The sequence below is a fragment of the Enhydra lutris genome, unplaced genomic scaffold, assembly GCF_002288905.1.
Source record: "Enhydra lutris kenyoni isolate GAN:26980312 unplaced genomic scaffold, ASM228890v2 scaffoldscaffold63, whole genome shotgun sequence".
In the NCBI taxonomy this organism is placed as follows: Eukaryota; Metazoa; Chordata; class Mammalia; order Carnivora; family Mustelidae; genus Enhydra; species Enhydra lutris.
Window position 1 is genome coordinate 5880397 of NW_019154147.1, and position 18215 is coordinate 5898611.

An 18215-nucleotide genomic window follows, 5' to 3' on the forward strand; every position below is an offset into this window, starting at 1 on the left:
AAGGTCCCAATACCTTAGTTTAAATCATCTAATAGTTGGCTTTTGTCCAAAAACTGATGAAGAGATTGAATTTGTAAGGGAAATAATTTGAGAAAGAGTCTCTCTTCCCTGGGCACTCAAAGCTCTTTCACTGGGCTAAATTCAGTTCTAGGGAAGCTGTCCACTTGCACCTAATACCTGTACCCATTCACATAACTACCTTTTCCAAGAATCACTACAATGTAACACTTTAGTCTTGTTTATACCCTATCTACTCATAAAAATTACTTGAGTTTGTTCACAAAAATGATAAATACAAAAAATGAACCAAATAGAAATCAAAATAGAGAATGAATAATAAAGTGGATATTAAAGCCCCTATCATTACTGAGAAGGATTAGAAAACCTAGTTTGTTTGTTTTTTTTAAGTTTTTTTCATGTTAGTTCCAGTATAGTTAACATACAGTGTTGTATTAGTTTCAGGTGTAAAATATAGTGATTCAACAACTCTATACATTACCCAGTGTTCATTATGATAACTGTACTCTTAATCCCCATCACCCATTTCACCCATTCCCCTCCCCCATTCTAACCATCAGTTTGTTCTTTGCAGTTAAGAGTCTGTTCCTTGGCTTCTCTTTCTCTCTCTCTCTCATCCTCTCTCTTTTAGAAAAGCTAGTTTTGAGCTTCCTGGGAGTAACAGAAAAAAGGAAAATACAATACTTAGAAGGAGAAAGTCTACCAATTTTTTATGAGATAAAATTTATCCTCTTTTCTAACTCAGAGAAATTGTTTGCACAAGCATTGTCTATGAAGCAGGGAGTGGTTCAATGGATAGTGTTCTCAGCCAATACAGATAATAAAGAAGGAGTTTTCATAAAAACATCTGTGTAGTAACCTTTGGCAAAAGTACTACAGGGGACACATGGGAAAGAGCATTTGTGTTTGCCAGGGGATGGAGCAGAGGAGCTTTCACCAAGGAAAATGCAATGTTAGTGCTGAGAGTAATTTTAGCAGATAGAAACAAGAGAATGGGGATTTTCTAGAAGCAGGGACATAGAGTTCATAAAGTTCTAAAAGTTAGTTCCGTGTTCAGTGAAGCATCAAGAGCCCAATCATGTTGGATCGAGACATAAGTGACATAAGAACATAGGCAGTATAGGACCAAGATGCACATCTTGGATGTTCTACAAGTTTGCATGAACCATGAATCAGTGATATTTGTGGATCTCCTAGCTAAAGAGAATTCCTTTACTATTCCTGAGTCTTTGCTAAAACTAAAAGTCAGACCTATAACGGTTTGCATGTAAAGCAGATTTGGGTGTCTTTCTGCACAAGGGCTCCGTCTATCTACAGGGATGGAAGGGCTCTGTTGTTTGTATTCTATAGTCTTTTCAGACAAACTCCGTGTTTTCTATGGTCTATATATCAAAAGGCTGATGAGAATTGGGGAAGAGGGACTCTGTTAGTAAAATTAGTTACTTATGGCCACAGGAAGTCAAAGGGGGCTATTCCTCAGCAGAACAGAGATCCCCAGAGACAGCCTGAGGTGCGGTGTTAAAGGGGAAATACATCGTCTCATTGTAATGTGCCTCTTAAGAGTTTTGGGGCTAGGGCTAGGAATTGGGGAACACTTGGTTTGAAAATCAGACAGATGTGTTCCATGTGGAGCCTAGACAGGAGACCACCTTCATTAATGACCTCTTGAGATTTACTAACAAGAAGACAGTTCTGTGTCTAATCATCGTAGGTGGGAAAGAGCCTAAATTTCATAGATCTCTTGTGTGGTTTTGTGATTGAAGTTGACTCTGGGTGTGCCCAGAAATGAAGCATTTGAAAAATCATATCAGTAAAAGAGAGTGGACAATATTGTAGCAGATGGGGGCATTAGGCTCCCCAACTAGAGGCTCCTCTCCTCTGGTACCTAATTTCATGGGAGTGGGGAATGATGCAAGCCCATGAGCTTAGCCACAAAGAAGGCAAATTCAGCACTCCATGGAAACATTCTTGGGCTATCCCGAGCTTTAATTCTACACTCCTTTTGTGAGTTTTCATTTTCAATAGAAAAATCTGGGGCTCGGATTGAAAGTTCTATAGCAGCATAGGATCATCAAAATAAAAAGGCTTGGTATAGTAACTTGTGAGTGACGGCTATAACTACTTCTCCAGGGTAAAATTCCCACAAATTGCTTATTGATGAATCAATTGCCCTGAATGCCAGTTACCATTACAAGATGTTACCAAGAGATATGCTAATTCCTCTCCAGAACGCTACTGCTTTATGTCCATTGCTAATCGTGGGAGGAAAAGCTGTGCTAGTTTCTAAGATAAAAATAATCCAAAAGCTAGACATATAATAATCCTTGCCCTGTAAATTCCATTCTAACAGTCACTTGTGTTCATGATAATACAGTTTGAAGATCTATTCTGACCTGTCAAAGAGAGTTCTAAATCACATGCATAAACATGAACTAGATATTCTGAGTTATTCCCTGAATATAAGAGGCACCGTCTGAAGCAGAATTAACACCTTTAGATCCCTGGTGTTGGATACAACATTGCAGCCTTAATTTAATGACCAGCACTTGCATAACCTGAAGAAATAAATGCAACCTCCAGACTTATCTAAAGGTTGAGAAAAGTATTGCAATAAGAAAACTCAGTTTAGTTCAAAATGTCTGTCATTATAAATAGTAACTCCAACTTACTGTTATTTCCACTTGCTAAAAATAAATACAAATGTCTTTGTCTAGTCTTTAGTATACCTGGATATAAGAAGTAGCTCTCTGCATCATATTACTTGAGGATTGTTTTCTTCAAAATTCTTCTTCACTATCCACCATTGCTAGGAACTAAAATATGTATCCAAAAAGATCTTGCAAAAAAAGATATCCTTAGGAGAATAGACACAGTGAAGCATTAACACATTAGCATAAATTAGTTGGTGGTAGATTAATTACCATTTTCAACGCTGGGTTCTTAATTATGTTTTTGTTCTTACTACCTTCTAAAGGGTTGTTTCTTTGTGTCTGTGTCTTCAGAGATGGAGAACTCAAAAACTGAGAATTTCCTTAACCATCTCTATATCCTCTTGTCCCTCTTCCTCCTTGGCCCTCTAATATCTGGCAACATGACAAGCAAATAGTTTTCAACAGATGGTTATTGAACAAAAGAATTAATAATTAAATATTAAAACATAGCTAGTTGACTCAAAAATTCAGTAGTGAAGTACAATAGTGTTTTTCTTTTTATCATAAACAAGTCAATTTTATTTTAAATTATCATTTTCTAAATGATAATATTTTATTTATTTATTTATTTATTTTAAATGATAATATTTTAATTTATCATTTTCTAAAGATTCATTCATTTTCTTTGAGAGAGAGTGCTGGGAGGAGAGACAGGATGGGATGGAGAGAGATTTCTAAGCAGACCGCACAATGAGTCTGGAGGCCAACGTGGAGCTCGATCCCATGGTTCCAAGATCACAGCTGAGCTGAAACCAAGATTTGGATGTTCAACCACTGTGCCACCTAGGCACCCCAAATTATTTTTTTAAACATAATTATCCCCAGTATATGGTTACTGTAATGGAAAGAAGTAGATTGGGATAAAGATCTTGTTCTGTCCATATCTGGTCCATTCTACCTCCTTTGAATCATTCTACAGTTCCCAAATATCTCTATCGTACATCACTTCCACTGAACATTTCCAGAAGGAGATCAAGAAGCATGTTCAGTAGGTTGTATTGTACTTCAATATGATGGCCTTGCCTAAGAGCCAAAGAGTCTTCAGTCTATGATTACTTTGCTTGTAACTTTCACAATGAAAAGAAATCGAAAAATCTCACTGAGACATTTCAGTGCACATATCATGGTTAAGACATCCAAGCTTGCATTTGTTTCCAGTGTAGTTGCCTGAGCTGCTTTGGCATATTTCTAAATGAACTTGCTACAGAGGGGAAATACCAGTCACACAATGCATGCCTGGGTGAGGTAGAACAAGAATTATATTGCTGTATTTTTTTTAGTCAGGATGGTTTTAATATGGAAGTACCAGAAAATGCAACACGTTTAAACAATAAGGAAATTCATTGGCATTAGCTAGAATACAAAAGTCCAAAGGTAGGATAGCTTGAGGGTCAGCTAATTTAGTGGATTCAGATTTTTTTGCCCTTTGGCGTTTATGTTTCTGAATACATTATACGTTAGCCTCATCCTTAAGAAGAAATGGGGGTGGAGGCATCACTTCTGAGCCTCACAATCATGCAGGATGATAACAGGGGAAGAAAAACCTGCCCTTTGCTCTGTTCTTGCTTAAGACAGAAAAAAATATTTCCCAGAAGTTTTGCAAACTTCATATCATATCTCATTGCCACACGTCCAATCAGGAATATGCCACACCCTGAAAATGAGGTCATCCTCCCAATCACAGGACTTCAATACAAAGTGAGGGGATGAAATGGGCATCAAGGAGAAAACTGTCATTTCCAACCAGACCATCATTGTGCCAGGACTATAGAATAACCATTAAAAATAATTCTGATACTTTCAGCTAAAAATGAAATTTCTAAGAAACTCTCTAAGTGTCTCTCAAACTTACCCAAAAGAGCAAAAAGGATACAACAAGATGGGGGCACAACCTCAAATTACACACTATAAAATATCTGTCAAACATTATAAAATTGGGGTCAAAATAAATAAGAGGTAGGAGAAGAGTAAATGAAACAAGATGGGATTGGGAGGGAGACAAACCATAAGTGACTCTTAATCTCACAAAACAAACTGAGGGTTAATGGGGGGAGGGGGGTTGGGGGGGTGGGATTATGGACATTGGGGAGGGTATGTGCTGGGGTGAGTGCTGTGAAGTGTGTAAACCTGGCGATTCAGAGACCTGTACCCCTGGGGATAAAAAGATATTATATGTTTATGAAAAATAAAATTAAAAAAAATAATAAAAAAAATAAATAAGAGTGTTGAGAGACAACATGTACTTCCTTAGGCTGTTGGCAAAATACTGAGAAGCTAAAGTGAGTGACACTATCCAAAAAACTCCATCCAAGGATGTTGTAATTACAAGAGCAAGATCTGGCTATGTATCAGGGAGCTGGGAGTGGGTAGATACAGTAGAAGCAGGGAGTATGATTTGACAGAGGTGATCAACATGTGAGCTTAACTGCCAAACAGAGAAGGTGCAACATACACATGAATGGAGTTTCTGAAGAATAAAACAGAACATATGAAACAGAGAAAAGTATCCAACAATACAATAGAAGAAAACTCCTCTGGAATAATTGATAGAACTAAATCTATAGGTTGAAAGAAAAACCTTGACCTAGAAAAAATGATACAGAATAATCAATACCAAAGTATATCCTGATAAGTTTCCTGATCTTCAAGAACAAAAAATGAATTTTGAGTTTACCACAAGTAGAAAAATAAGTTTCTGAAGGGGGCAGAAATAACCACGCAGGTCCCAGAGACTTCGGTAACTATTAATGCTGTAAATCACAGATCAGGGTCTAGAAACTTCTAAGGGAAACTCTAAAGGAAGTAGGGCTTTTCTTTAGATTAAATGCTGTCAGGAAACAGCAGTATTTTCGTAACTGAGTACCCTAATAATTCTTATCTTAAAGGTGAGAAGAATTTAGCAAGGCAAAATTTGTGATTGGTAAAGAATCAGCAACCACTCAGATTAGACAGGATAGGGGTATATTTGATTATTTCTGTGGTTTGGACCATGTTCATGTTTTGGTCTGCTGATGGTTTTCTATGAAATTGTTTGTGATCAGCAGAACACGTTGGCCTGGTTGTGAGTGCCAGACCATCTCCCAGTGGTCAGGGACTTCTGTCCTCTTCCTCAATTGTCTGTAATAGAAAGTTTTTTTGTGAATATGAATGTCTGTGTATTGTGTTTTGGGACTTCTGGTATTCCTTAGGAACTTGAATCATGCAAATAAAATCGATACTTATACGTTGCTATAATGAGCAAATGTGATTTCAAGATTTCATTATGTTATGCATATGCTGTTATAACTTTTTGAATGTGGGGTTTGCTTTGCAGTAGTTACAAAAACTATAATAGTAATAGTAATAACAGCTGCTGTTTATTGTGTCTAAGATGTATTGCACAACATATAAGTGTTCTATCCTGGCATCTCTTTTACCTCTCTCAAAACCTGGAAAGGTAGATATAATTACAGATAATGGAAGATAAACTTGGAGAGTGTACATAATTTCCCCAAGGTCATACACAAAATACATGACAGAGACACAATACATTTCCGTGTCTAACCTCAAATCCCATATCATTTAAATTGATAAATGTTAATAAGTTTTCAGAAACATATTATTTTCTATTATCAGAACAGGAAATGCTAAAAACAGCAGTAGCAGCAGCAACAATAGCATAGAAAGTACATTTTTGTTAAAAAAAAAAAAACATAACTCTTGAGACTGCCTCCTTCCCCCTTATAGGTTTTTTATTTTAATCTGAAATTTATTGGATTACCTGATATTTGCATAATGACTTTCTTATCATGATTTTTTTTTTCCAGCGGATCTCAACTAATTGGTTTAGAATGAAATTCTTTTTCTCCAGATTTCTAGCTTCACTGGTGGGTAAAATTTAGGTAGTTAAGTTTCTCCAAAGCACAGTGAGGAACCCATCTGTGGTGGTATAAGCCACAGATGATCACAGAGAACAACACTCCTGATCTAGGTAGCATCTGACAGCCCTCCTCTGCTGGTCCCTTTTGGTAATGTGCTGATGAGCTGAGGCCCCAAGACAAAATACAGTGACTTTTTGGTTGACAATTCTTTTTGAAGATTTCCCATTCTTGAGCTGCCCTTGAACTAAAACATGCGTAGAAGATGCCATCTGGCCAATAAAACTTCCCAGGAATTAGCTCACCAAGAATACTTTATCTTTTATAAAGTTTACCCCAGCCTCCCCAAAAGGCTACTAAATGAGGGTTGAGTCCTTGAAGTTGCAACAGTTTCCCATACTGCCTTGTCTGGGTTTCCAATCTCTGATTGCCCTCTAGAATGTTGAAGAAATGGCAGAGGAGAGATGAGGGTTATATTGGTTTAGGGGCACTGGTGAAGGGGGGAACCCAGCTCTAGAGATCTCAGGTATGCAGGTATCCAATTTGACCTAAGGGAAATTCACGAGTTCCAGAGGAAGGTGCTCCAGCCTGCACAGAAAGAGATGATAGTCTAAATCTAGTCAACATCTGGATGAGTCCTGTGGTTGGGACAGAGCAGAATAGGAAAAATCAATGGGAGAAAAACTCTATCCAGATATGTATGAACCAGTCAACAGGAACGAATAATTTTTAATATTTATTTAGTTGGCAATTGGAACTGATATTTATATGTAAAATTTTTACAGAGGAAAACTTTTTGGTATTTTTTAAAAGATTTTATTTTATTTATTTGACAGGGAGAGATCACAAGTAGGCAGAGAGGCAGACAGAGAAAGAGGGGGAAGCAGGCTCCCTGCTGAACAGAGAGCCCGATGTGGGGCTTGATCCCAGGACCCTGAGATCATGACCTGAGCCGAAAGCAGAAAGTTTAACCCACTGAGCCACCGAGGTGCCCCACTTTTTGGCATTTTTGTGTGAAAGTGTGAATCCAGCTGTCTCTTACCCTTCCACATTTCAAAGATGGTGCTTCTTTCTAAGGCTTGGATAATGACCTCTCAAGCTCCCAATGCACTTGACCATCAGAGTCAAGCCCTTTTCAAGGCTTCCCTCACTGATTCTACCAGGAATGTTGCAAATTGCTCACACCTGTCTGTACTCTATCACCTTCTGACCCCTTACCAACCCCTGGGTCCCCTCACAATGCTGCTCCCTTCCTTTTACTACTTCTCTCAGTGTAGGCACTGATCCATCCTTCACTTCTCCAAAGCTCAGCTAAGACCATCACATTTAGCAAAATCTTACTGCTGGTTTAGGAAACACAAAAGGTAATTAAAGAAATTACAAAAGGTTTGACAATTGGTGTAAAACTAGATTATGCCCAAGGCCCCTAGATGGTGCACCTCCAGGGTCTCCTTATTGGTACTTCTCTTCTGGTGTCTGGTGATCTTCTTCCCAGACACCAATGCCAACCTGAGCATTCTTTCTCATCCAGTCTAAGCCCTTGACCTCTTAAAGGCTTCCTCTCACTCCCAGACTCAGAGAAGCTTCTGCTGAGTTATAACTCCTTTCACAAAGGGGGCAAACCTGTGACTGCATGGTGGAACTTGTCCCTCCTACTTTTACCACTTAAAACAAAACAATTTTTTTTTTTTTTGCTTCATCTTTGCTTAACCATGAAGTTAAAATAGATGTTTTCCCAATACAAGAAGGGGACACTTTTCTTTTTTTTTTTTTTTTAAGATTTTATTTATTTTCTTGACAGAGAGAGAGAGAGAGATCACAAGCAGGCAGAGAGGCAGGCAGAGAGAGAGGGGAAGCAGGCTCCCCACGGAGCAGAGAGCCCAATGTGGGGCTCAATCCCAGGACCCTGAGATCATGACCTGAGCCGAAGGCAGAGGTTTTAACCCACTGAGCCTAACCCACTGAGCCACCCAGGCGCCCCGGGACACTTTTCTCTTAAAGTTGAACTCATATCCCCACCTCTAATAGAAGTTTCAGACTTATCCCCCACCCTGTCAAAAAAATGGAGGGTCCAATCTCAGGTACAACACCCTGAAAAAAGAGGCATAAGCAATATATTGCTGATGTTACCATAAATGTTATCAATTCCACTGTTAAAACAAAAAGCAGTTGATCCTACCAGATTTTCTTTAAAAAGAAAAATATATATGTTGATGGATATATTTTTCCCAATATCCTTCTTTCTAGAAAGCAAATCTCTGTGGTGGATCCCTTGGACCAGAATAATATCAGATTTTGAACATATTATGAAATTGTATCAATTTGCTAATAAACAATTTAATAACATAAAGGCTTTTATTTTTTTTTTTCCTAGTGAAAGCGTATTTTGCTTTTTGGGCTTTTTGAGAGAGAGAGACTGTATGTGCATTAGAATGAGCAGAGGGGAGGAGAAGAGAGAGAGAGAGAGAGACTCTTAAGCAGCTCAACACCCAGCACAGAGCCCCATCTCATGACTCTATTATCATGACCTGAGACGAAATCAAGAGTAGGAGGTTTAACCAAATGATCTATCCAGGAGCCCCATGAAAGCATACTTTGAACACTTCTTAATCATGTAATTAAAGGTTCTATGTACTCTTACACAGCAGAGGAGCTGGGATCCAGTTGGGTCTCCTTAGTGAAATTAACACCACCCATGGTCATTGTCCCTTGTTTAAAATCCCACCTCAAAAACTTTGGTCACCCAGACTCATCTGAGCCCTCCATTTTGCTAGAAGCCTTTAAGTTATTAAGTGATTGTCTCGGTACCTCACATTTCTTCTAGTTCTTTATGAAATGATCTTGGTGCTAGGTTTTGCCAATTTCATTCAAAGTGGCTACCTTTATTAATGAATGGTATAAATTGCTTTTTGGCCATCTGTAGTCAATTATCTTCTCATGTGCCTAGATTCCACTTTCCTTGTTGAGATGGTCATTTCCTTGAATTTTTAGGACTCCTTTCACTCCTCTACTATAGAGTTTTGAATCCTGACCTCACCCCTATGCAACAAAATGATAGCCCTGTGTCCATTCATATGTAATCCCTTCTTTCTTTTTTTCTGAAATCCTTCAGCCGTCACTCTGCTCTCACAGCCATCTTCCATTGCTTATTTGAGCTTTTCAGATAGCTGACAGAGTCAAAATATTGGTCTGAAATTTGCCTATAGCAATTTAGTATCTAGAACCATGACCATTAGCCTTCTGAAGTAATGGGGAGTTTTAACTCTATTTTCTTTAAAATGCTACAAAATGGCTTCTGTTAGGTCTCACCTAAGTTCCAACCTGAGTATAGTTGATGTCTGATTTCACTGGGTTCCGTGGCTTTGCATTTCAATGTTGCTTTCCTTTTTGGAAATATCAATCATATTTATGTTCAGAATTTGTTTATCTTATTGCCATCTTAAATGTAGCATACTATAAATTAGTGGTGGGTGTGGGAAGGAAGCTGGACATAGGTCAGAAAACCAGAGCTAAAATCTACCATTTAACACTCATATATATTGGGTAATTTCTTCAACCTCTTCTTAGCTTCAAGTTTCCTCATCTTTAAAAGAAGGCTAAGACTTACCTCACACAGATGTGACAATGATTCAGTGAGATCACAAGCCTGGACACAAATCCCTCAGGTCTGTTGATTATCATACTACTTGAGGACATCTCACATAGCATCAGGAAGACTAGCCAAATGATATTGAAGCATTTTTAAAGGTTTTCGTTTTTTTTTTTTTTTCATTTGACAGAAATTACAAGTAGGCAGAGAGGCAGGCAGAGAGAGAAGGGAAGCAGGCTCCCTGCTGAGCAGAGAGCCCGATGTGGGGCTGGATCCCAGGACCCTGAGATCATGACCTGAGCCGAAGGCAGAGGCTTTAACCCACTGAGCCACCCAGGTGCCCCGGTTGAAGCATTTTTGGTTAAAATTTTAATATGTATACAAAGTATATGCCCCACAATTAGATCATTTTCTTCTGTTGTCTTTCCATCCATTGCATCTGGGAAGGCACTAATACCTTACTTATCTGGGCATCCTAGCTCTAGAGTTTCTGTAAAAGCAGGAATTAGGTGCAACATTCTAGTATATAGTACAGGGAAAAGGAGAGCTACATTTGCATAGCACTGAGGAATCTTCTATTATTCATATCAAAGAATGGAAACTGGTAAAATTATGAGGGTCTAAAAGCGACACTGCCCCTCACTCAACTCCCAGTCTTCCCCTTGGTGCTGCCAGTGGTTGGGTACAAAGGGGAGAAGAAACTACCTCTATTTTGTAAATCAACCATTCAATAGACCACCCAAGACAACCCTTGAATCGGACATGGCAGCCAGAAGCATGCATTATGTTTGCACTTTTTAAAAAAGATTGTATTTATTTATTTGACAGAGAGATAGAGAGCACAAGTAGGCAGAGGGAGAGGGAAAACAGGCTGTCTGCCGAGCAGGGAGCCTGGTGCTATCCCAGGACCCTGGGATCATGACCTGAGCTGAAGGCAGCTGATTTACTGACTGAGCCACCCAGGGTCAGTGCCCCATGTTTGCACTTTTAAGTGTGTAGGAAAACCTTCCTAATGAGCACAAAGAAATAAAAAAAACGTAGAGAATACTGGGTCCTAACATTTCCCATTTTAAGCCTCATTATATGAGAGTATTCACTTCTAGAGAGCAGCTACACACTCACTCTTCAGCCCTCTCAAAGCTTGTGACACTCTGCCTACGAAAAAGTTTTAATGTACGATTCAAAATATTCTTTCTCAACTCATGCCATAAATTCCAATCATTTTCAGATCCAAAAGGCATAACCACCACCATAATTTGTGAGAATGACCATTTTTACACACCCACTATGTACCAAGTACTACGCTAGACATATAAGACACAAAGACTGTATCATGCTGTTAGAGTCCTTAAGGAGTTTGTAATTTAGGTGGAGAGTTAAGAAAAATGTAAAAGAATAAAGAAAGGAGCATAAGTTCAATATAAGCAGACCAGTACAGAAGATTAGAGGCAGTAGAGATCCTCACAGGGTTTGTGGTTGTAGGGCAGAATGCTAATTCCCTCTCCCCTCCTCACAACCTCTCCGAATCTCCCACCCTCCAGCATTTCCTCTTCTTCCTTTTAGTAGTAAGGCCCTGAATTTACCTGGGATCAGACTCCGAGATGGATACCACATTTCCCAGTCTCCCTTGCAACTAAGTGTGGTCATGTGACTAAGTACTGCCTAATAAGATGTGAATGGTAAATGGTGTGAGCAACTACCAAGTCACACTTTTCAATAAAATCTGCTTTATCCACTGCTTTCTCTCTTGCCTTTACTGTAGACTGGAACATGGACCTGTACACTTTGCCTTTACTAAAGCTCTTACTATTTGATTGAGTAGAATGATAAGATAGAAAAAAACTCTGATTTATCTCATACACAAAAGTAGCCTGGCCATTCCAGACTGCCTGCTTACCTAGACCATTGCATAGGAAAGTAAATATCTACATTATTTGAGTTATTGAATATTGTGGTCTCTTTATCATAGCAGCTTAACCTGTACAGTGGTAAAAAGGAAGTGTCTGGATGAAAAGTCTTGAAGTGTGGCCAGGATTTAGATGAAAAGGGAAGTGAAAATGAGGGATGGAGGGAGTAAGACAATAAGAGTTCTGAATTTAAAAATGAGAGCAAAGATGTGGATGTCACACCAGAGATGCTTGAGGGGGATTTGATGGATCCATTTTGTTAAAGGTAAAGATACACACACAGGAGGGGTAAAAGACAAAGTTCACATTGGGTATGGGTCAAACTATAGAAACACTTAAGTAGAGGCACCTGGGTGGCTCTGTGGGTTAAGCCTCTGCCTTCAGCTCAGGTCATGGTCTCAGGGTCCTGGGATCGAGACCCACATTGGGCTCTATGCTCAGCAGGGAGCCTGCTTCCACCTCTCTCTCTGCCTGACTCTCTGCCTACTTGTGATCTCTGTCAAATAAATAAACAAAATCTTTTAAAAAAAAAAAAGAAAGAAACACTTAAGTAATAAAGTAAAATTCTTCACATAGGAAATGGACCAATGTTTGAATAGAAGGATGCTGAATGACCAGGGGCAGCTGGCAGAGATGCCCTCGGAGGGCTAAGGAAAGGGGAGTCTGAACTGGAATGGGAAGAAAGAACAGATTCTGGAGAGATATTTGCTGGCCTTGGTGACTACTTGGGTATGTAGAGGTGAGATTTTGAGCCTGGTGAGTGGAGGATAGTAATATCACAGAGGAAGTACTTTAAAAATTTACATACAAAGGAAATTTTGATTTTATAGATGATAGCAGTGTATCCATGAGGAAATATCCAACAGCAGAGACGCAAAATTAAAGCTCTGGGGATCTGTTCAAGTTGGAGATACATAATTAGAGGCATCCAAGAGAGGGATTAAAGTCATAAAAAAAAAAAAAGAATGACAGAGAGATAGATGAGAAACAACAACAAAAAGAACAGTGTTATTGAAGGTCAGGGGAAGATTTTTTGTAAAATAGGGACAAATTGACATAAGAGTAGGTGAGAGGGAGGCTAACAACAGAAATAGATTGAACTTGGCTCCTGGGTTCATGTTCTCTTTATCTGTATATCCTCACATCTAGCTTTACTTAAATTTTTTTCTCTAAAATATGTTCTTTTTTATTCTCTCTGCTGCCAAGACACTCATCACATCCTGCCTTGATTTACACAAACTCCTTCTCATTGGCCTCTTTCTCATCAGTTCCCTACTCCAGTCTCTGCCAAATGTTACTGCCAAGTCCATTTTCCTTTCCTGCTGTTCAGACTATGTTTCTCCCACTCTGCTTTGGCTTCTCTTCACCTTCCAGCCTTTCCATGACTCCACCTGTTTACAATTCTTCCTCATCCTTCCTACAAGCCCCCAGTCCACATCCCACCCCCACTCCTTCCTCTGGCCCTGACATCAACTCTGGCATCTTCAACTATCAGACTCAGGCACTCATAACTTCAGGCCAACACTCTACGTCATCCTCCCCCACAGATCTCCCAACTCATGTGCATCAATACAGCTCCTAGTGCTGCTGCAAAGAAACCCAGCATATCCACTTTATGAAGCTTGCTAGCTCTAATAACTGTATTCTGTGTGCTTCTTTCCCCCAGAGTATACAAAAGAGTATTGCTTGTACTGTACTCTTTCCTGTCCCTATTACCTCTAGGGCCTTATATTGTTTGTTCTGGAAGAACATGATTTCATTACTGTCAGATGATTTCTATTTCTTGTAAAGCACTTATTGGTGTTACCTTGGGGTACTGTGTAAATAATACAAATCTCACAATGCCTCTTTGATGAGAGGGCTTAAACCCAACCAGGGTGTCCAAAAGCACCTTGAGTTTTATCTCAGTAATGCCTGGAAGAAAACTTATCTGTCAAGAAAAAGGAGAAGATTAATGTATAGAAAGGAAGATGTGATGTTTCTATTATCCTCAACAAATAATGTACACCAAAAAAATGTATCTGGTGAAAAAGAAATTCAGTGGGACTTATAGATAGCTCAGCATAAAATCCTTTTCAGCTGTGGAAACATTTCTCAAGGACATATTGCACTGTCATCACATAAAAGCAACAATTTAATTGCCACCTTTGAACTTTTGCTCATGCAAGTTTCACTTAGCAGAGATACTAATGTACTTCATTTTTGATGAAAATACTCACTATAGAGCCTAGAGAATTTTAAATAAGATCTATATTTATAAATACATAAGAATAAAAAAATAATAAACTAGTATAAGTCTCTAAGAGCATAATTTAAATGATTGTTGTTTAACCCTAAAATTATTTTCAAGAAAAAAGACTTGAATACCTATCATTAATTTAAATGCACTTGATATTTTCACAAAATGTAGAAATTGAGTATCAGAGAAAGATGTGTCCCTTTGTTGCATGTTATTTCCTTTAAAAGGTGAAAAAACTCCCGATATTCAATATCCAAGTTTTATTTTCAACAAGAATCAGAAAACTGTCAAAGACAAACTGTTTTCCATCATACAAATGACTTGATCACAGATAATAAAATTGTGGTAACCTCAAAGCCTAAATAACCATGTAAATGGGTTCTCTGTTCTTTGAGACAGATGGTGGATCACAACAGAGATGGGTTATGAATTCCAAAAAGATTGTCCTCCAGGATATAACAAAAAATAACTGAAGAAGTAGATTTAAAATATAGTTGAAGTGGAACCAAAATAGAAAAATCACATCAATTTTTAAGAGATCAAGAAGACAGAAACAGAGAACATACAGCTTGTATTAGAACTACTCTGGGAAGAAAATCATTTTGAACTGAAGTATTATGCATATGTTAACAGAAGGAATTTGTTCTTCATCAACAAGATGAATAACATTATCTGCTTCATTATATGTCATGTCCAAAGTTGTCAGAAACTTTGGCCTAAAATGTCTATCAATCATCTTATCACTTGCTGCTGGCCCAGAGGTATGCCAACCAACCCTAATCATTGTTGGGAACTCTTAATCTCCTGTTTCTAGATCTTAGTTGAATAATATGAGAGTGAATTAGAAACTAGTATGGAAGATAGTTAGGTCTAATTAAGGAGATCTTGCATTTCAGGAGGACTCAAATGAACCCAGATTTAAATATAGACCACCTTATCTAGGAAAGGATCAACAGTCATCTATCAAAAAGCCACTAATAGGGGTGCCTGGGTGGCTCAGTGGGTTAAAGCTTCTGCCTTCAGCTCAAGTCATGATCCCAGGGTCCTGGGATCGAGCCCCGCATTGGGCTCTCTGCTCAGTGGAGAGGCTGCTTCCCTTCTTCTCCCTGCCTACCTCTCTGCCTACTTGTGATCTCTGTCTGTCAAATAAATAAATAAAACATTTAAAAACAAAACAAAACAAAACAAAACAAAAAAGCCAATAATAAATGTTCAGAAAGGCATGGGCATATATGGTTTAGCAAAAAATCAAAAGTACCAATTTCAACACTGAATCCTTTGATGTGTTTTCTCAGGTCATTTGACAATATTTTTTATGTATATGTAAACACACACACACACAGCATTCACTCCTGCTCCTCCCTCTACCTGGGCCCTTCTCCCTGTTATCCAGGGTAATACCTATTCAGGCTTCAAATCTCCTTTAAATGTTATTTCCCTTAATACAATTCACAGAAGCTTGCAGCTTTTCTTTAATATGTGAATCCCAGTTGTGATTAATTGTAATGTCTGTGTCTTGGGTAAATGACAAACTCCAAAGAAGAGAGAACCTATCTTTTTTTTTTTTTTCCAAACTGTATTCCTAATGCCTAGTACAGTACCTGGCTCATAGGAATGGCTCAATGAAGATTAGTTGAATGAAAGGACAAATGGAAGATTCTTTTGGTGAGCAGGGTGTTATATGAACACTTCAAAAAAACCCTGCTTCTACATATGCAGAGATGCCTTGGGGTACAAAAGGAAGGCTTCTTTTGGATACATTATTGTTTTGCTTCATTTACCTCATGGATCCAAATGCAAACCTCAAGGCTTTCCCTGTGGATACTTTGATGACCAAGGAAAGTAACAAATGTCTAGAATCTGGGAGTAGATAAGAACTAGAAGACGTCTCTGGCTTAGTCATCCTGGAGAGGGAAGTGACTGGCCCCATTAATCTTTAGTGGTATGCAATGGAGACCTCAGGCACCATGGCAGAAATAGATCACCCCCAACACAGAGATTATGACCAAGTGGCAGATGACAGAAGGTCTTCATGAGACCTGGGGTGATTTCATGAAGACCTCAGGCATATTTTAATCTCCTTCAATATAAGATTTGTTGATTATGATAACTAGAGAAGTGTGGTCATAGTACTTAAGAGAGTAGCCTTGCTCTTGGGAATAGGATGATTTCAAGAAAGGCCATCAAAATAAGTCTTGACCAGTGGAAGTTCTGAGTAACACCGAGATAAATCTAAGAGAGAAAGTGCTACTATAGTCAAGATGTACTGCTGATATGCAATGTGTTACACATTGTGAAAGACTAGTTCCCTGAACCCTAACTCCTTATAAAGAGACCTATCAGACAGTTCTGCTCAAAACTGCATTTCTGAGTTGGTATAGTATTACATTCATGCATGCTTTCACTTTTGTTCCAAAGGCCACCAATAAATTTGAAAAATATTACACCTTCATCCTCTTCTTAGAGTTACAATTGTGCATAGCATATTGATGGGAAGTTCTGCACTAAAGAAGTCTTCAACTCTTTGACCATGAAAACCTGTTTTTCAGGAGACATTTATGTGTCACGAAGGATAGTCTTAGTAAAGTTGCTATATCAAACAATGTCTAACCTTCAGTGGCTTAAAATAACAAGACTTAACTTTATCTCATGCTACATGTCTATTGTTGGTTGACTGGAGATTCTGTGCCATGTGAACCTCACTCTGGGAATCCAAGGTGTCAGAAGAGTCACCACCTAAGCATCTCTGCTTGTTCTGGCAGAGAGGAGAAAAGCTCTGGATGCTTTCACGGTGAAATGTTCTAGTCTGAAAGTGACACTTGGAATTTTGGGTCACAGCTTATTGGTCAGAACTAGTTACATGGCCCCCACCAGACCATCTGCCTGAAGAGTAGACAGAAATATTCAGTGAACAGCACTGACAACTAAACCTGTTAACCTGACTGAACATTAATGGTCATTGAAATACAGTTAGAAACCACTGCTACTCATGGTTCTGAAAATAAGGATAATAATAACCATTCAATAATGTTCAGCACCTATGCCATATTTAATCAGGAATAAGAAGTAAGGAAACCTGACTTTTTTTTTTCACACTTGTCTAGGAGGAAGAGGGGTATCACCAAAAAAACACAATTACTTTGGAATATTTTATTAAAACAATTTCTTTTCACTTTGAAGTCTCTAGTGGAATTCCCACAACAGATAACAATCATTTTCCAGCCAATTCTCCATTGCTTCTTTCAAATACAAATATAAAATAGAAAGCATGGATAATTCCACAACACAACCTATTTCTCAGCTACTAGAGGGACATATACAATAATGCCCATTTACAGTGTCTCCTTCACAGATGGGCAGAGTTACTGCTGTCATCAGGCATGGGCCTGATATGTAATTATATAAGATATATAATACGAGGAATAAAATTGGCATAGAGTTCATCTATAAAAAATTAAGTGTATTTTGTGCTACTATCATAACCTTTGAAAATTTATTTCTGATAAATCTACCAAATCAAACTGTCTAGTGCCTTGATATCTTACATGATAGTTGGCCATAACTGTATCACATAATGACACACCACGAAATGACAATGATGATGTTCAGAAATAAGAAAAAATGGCTTTGAGATGTTTTTACCTGTATATCAAACACAATGAAGGTTCTTATCAGTGGACATTCAAAAGTCCTTAATTTACTTTTTTCTGTGAGAAACACAGAGCATGTTAAATTTGTATCATTTATTCAGCCATCCATCTCCAAGTTCCACCCCAGTTCCTCCTTACAGATTTCTTATATACAGTCACAATTACATTACCTAAAATAATGTCAAATGCTGTGAGTGATGCTTGGCACATAGTAGCTTCTAATATAGCTATAATTGTAGCTATA